The sequence below is a fragment of the Rhinolophus sinicus genome, chromosome 15, assembly GCF_057876585.1.
Source record: "Rhinolophus sinicus isolate RSI-liver-muscle chromosome 15, RSI-T2T, whole genome shotgun sequence".
In the NCBI taxonomy this organism is placed as follows: Eukaryota; Metazoa; Chordata; class Mammalia; order Chiroptera; family Rhinolophidae; genus Rhinolophus; species Rhinolophus sinicus.
In genome coordinates, this window is record NC_142515.1 from 1,684,148 (window position 1) to 1,688,046 (window position 3,899).

Sequence of the window (3,899 nt, forward strand, 5' to 3'; positions counted from 1 at the left end):
AATCTACCTAGATTTCTGTGGCCTGAGTGCAGCCTGTCTTCAGTAGGGAGGTGGAGCGGATCCTACAGGCTCATGAGATTCGGCTGCACACGTCTCCCAGTGTGACACTCAAGGACGTCATGTAGGCAGCTGGAAACCAGCCCCATGGGGAACATTACCCACGGGCACTGGGCAGCACCGCACCTCAGGGCCTTGGAGAGCCAGCTGGTAGTCAGCGTGGGCACACCACGATTGGTGCTCCTGAACGTCCACGTCCCTTGAGGAGTTCCATGTCTGTCTGTACAAAACCATAAAATACACTCGCGCTCCTGGCACGTCACGACCCTCGCTTAGCACCTCAGGGTTCGTTCTAGTCTTTCCTCCTGCTCGTTTGCAACTTCTTTTCTCACCTCACCTGGAATTTATTTATTTGTTTATTCAACCCTAGTATACATGTGAATTGGTTTAGATTTCCTAAACTGCACCCATGTGAGAAACAACTCTACCCACCCAGGACAGTGCCGACATATAGTTCTTTTATCTGGAGACTTACAGGATCCGATTAAAACACCAAAATTGCTGAGGTTAGTTTTTCCCCACCACCCTCAGTGTGGATATGTCGTCATTAGTATTTCAGTTAGGTGCCTTTGACAAGTCTGCATGCCATCCTGGGGTCCCCAATGTCCACGTTAATTGTTTTAAATTCGCATATAGTAATGTTCACTCTTTGTGGTTCACCATTCTATGGGTTTCAAAATATATCCAGGATATTTTCCATTTCTGACATTCTTCATTCTTTTTGGAAAATCCAATTTCTATCTAGTGGCATTTCCCTTCAGACTGAATAATGTATGTCAGCATTTCTTATAGCAAAAGTCTCCTGGCAGCAAATTCTTTTAGTTTCCCTTTATCTGAAAATGTCTTTATTTTACCTTAATTTTGAAGAATGTTTTCACTGACTATAGAATTCTGAATAGACTGTTTTTGTTTGTTTGCTTTGTTTTTCCTTCCAGCACTTCATAGATGTTGTTCTATTTTCTTCCGTCCTACATCGTTTGGTGAGAAAAGCCAGCCGGTAATTTCATCATCCCTCCCTCATGAGTAATATGCACTTTTTCTCTTGCTGTTTTCAAGATTCACTCTCTTTCTTGGTTTTAATATTTAGATGATGATGTGCTTCAGCTGCTGTGTGTTCTGTGTGTTTTCTCTTCTTAGTGTTCATTTGGCGTCTTTCTGTTTCACATCAGATGTAGAACATTTTGGACATTACATCTTCAAATGTTTTTCTGTCTCATGCTCTCTTCCCCTCCTTCTGACAGTCCAATTACATGTGTGCTGAACATTTTGATGTAATATAACAATCCACTCGGGCTTTATTCTTTAAAAAGACAAAAAACAAAAAAACTGTTTCTTCTGCTCTTCTCTTGGATAATTTCCATCGATAACTTCAAGTTCACTGACCCTCTCCTCTGTCATATCCATTTGGCTGTTACACTCATCACATGAGTATTTCTTTTAACTAGAGACTTTCTAGTTTTCTGCAGAGATTTTCATCAATTAAATGTAATTAAAGAGGTCCCAGGTTTTGGAGGGGCCCATTTTTGTGAGTTTTACCTACCAGGTTCTCACTGGAGATCAGAGGAAAATCCCTGACTGGTTCCACAGAGGGAGGTGTAAACATTCATTTTGAAATATGCCCAAAGCATTCTCGTCTTCTTAACAAGATCTGCCGACAAGGCACATTTCTTTTCCAGAGCCTAACCAACATGGGGAAGGAAAATATCCAACTTAGACTCACTAAAGAGCTGAGCCCTGATCGCAGGACTACAGAATCTCCCTACCCCTTCCCACTGCATAAACTGGGGTCACCGCGGAAGAAATGCAAGACCCAGAGCACTACAGAACCTCTAGGGAACCCAGAAACAGCAGGGGGGATGAGAACAGAACACCAGAGGAAATTTTAGCTCTGACACCATAGCTACAGCAAACAGTAAACACAGCCCGACCCCTACCAGATAAACATAACACCTCACAATAAAGGCACATCCACGTCAGTTCTGTACCTAGTACATCATGCCTGGCTCTCTGAAACCAACTATGAGGCATGCTAAAGGCAAAACCAGAGACTGAAGGGACAGACCAAGCATCAGAATCAGACGTGCGTATAGCAGGGATTCTGGAATTATCAGACTAGCAATATTTTTAAACTGTGATTAATATGCTAAAAGTTCTAATGGAAAAAGTGACAACATAAAAGAACAGATGGGTAACATAAGCAGAGAAGCATAAACTCTAAGGGAGAATCAAAGGGAAATGCTAGAAATCCAAAACAATGTAATAGAAATGAAGAATGTCTTCACTGGGCTCCTCAATACACTGGACACGGCCGAGGAAAGACTCAGCAAACTCGAAGATATGTCAATAGAAACTTCCAACACTAAAATACAGAGAGAAAGAAATAACAAAAAAGATGAAACAGAATGTCCAAAACTGAAATAATTACAAAGGTGTAACGTGTGCAATGAGGATACCTAACAAGAAGAAAGAGAAAAAAGAACAGAACATGTGTTTGAAGTAATAACGGTTGAGAATTTTCTAAAACTAATGACAGACACTAAACCACAGATCCAGGAATCCCAGAGAACACCAACCACGACAAACACCAAAAAATCTATACCTTGGAATGTGATATTCAAACTTCAGGAAATTAAAGACTAAGAGAGTATCTTGACAACCAGAGGTGGGATGGGGGTGAGGGACACCCCACCTGTAGAATAACAGGATAAGCAACCCTTTTTTTTTAATTTGAAATTATTTCAAAATTTAAAGTTGAAAACATTTAGATCATTAAAACCAAGTTCTACTAACTAAGCTAATTAAAGGGAGAGTGCAACGTTCTCAACTTCAAGGTACTGTTACTAGTGTCACAGCTTTGCCGAAAACTCCCCAGGGCTTTTGTCCACCGTGGAACACACTGACGCCAGCGCTCTCCCTAAGGGCACTCCCTGACCCTCATGGTGCCCGTGGGGTGGGGCCGAGGGTGTATGATTTTGAAGAGGGATTTGGATAGGAGTTCACATAACGAGGGTCTGCTGTGCACAATGAAAGTTGTGCAAATTGCGTAAGACTGTTCTATCCTTAGCCATTCACCATGACTCCTTAACACAGAGCATGTTTGTGTGACAAACTGATTTGAAAATTTTCAAATGCTATAATTAGTTCTTCATAAAAACTTCTTGTGCTCACTTCGGCAGCACATATACTAAAATTGGAACAATACAGAGAAGATTAGCATGGCCCCTGCGCAAGGATGACACGCAAATTCGTGAAGCGTTCCATATTTTTCGAATATATGGTGATGGAAGGAGAACTGACTCTGGGTGATGAACACACAATGGGATTTATAGATGATGTAATACAGAATTGTACACCTGAAATCTATGTGATTTTACTAACAATTGTCATCCCAATAAATTTAATAAAATAAAATTAAAAAAAAAAAAACACACAAAAAAAGTCTTACTGTTCAGTCTCCAGTGTTGCTTTTTGAAAGGCCCCTGAGAGTATTTATGTGGTTTTATAATCAAACCTATGTTTTATTCACAACCCGTCTGCTATACTGCTCCTAATCCCAAACCTTATTCAAACAAACAACGATCTTTATCAATTGCCAAAGGACTTCTTGCAAATGTGCCCTTTGATATTTCCAAACTGCAGCTGAACTTGGTGTCTGTGAAGGAAACCACAAGCCACAGGGGTGATGGCATCTGTTTTGATCTTGGGCCCATTGGGAAACCCAGTGAGCATGTCACTTATAGGACATCAGGTGAGTTGGCATTCCAGCGCTCACACCTGCGGCAGGAGCAGAGCACAGTGGGCTCCATCCATTTGGATCAGGAAGCTACAATCTGGTGTGGAGC

The 3,899-nt window shown here is 41.4% G+C and overlaps 1 non-coding gene across 1 annotated transcript; it reads left to right on the forward strand.

Annotated features, from left to right (window-relative positions):
* Window positions 1-3,217: 3,217 nt before the first annotated feature.
* On the forward strand, window positions 3,218-3,324 carry LOC141573004 (U6 spliceosomal RNA). Its single transcript, XR_012498589.1, has one exon. It is a non-coding gene; the product is annotated as a U6 spliceosomal RNA (small nuclear RNA).
* The last annotated feature ends 575 nt before the right edge of the window (window positions 3,325-3,899 follow it).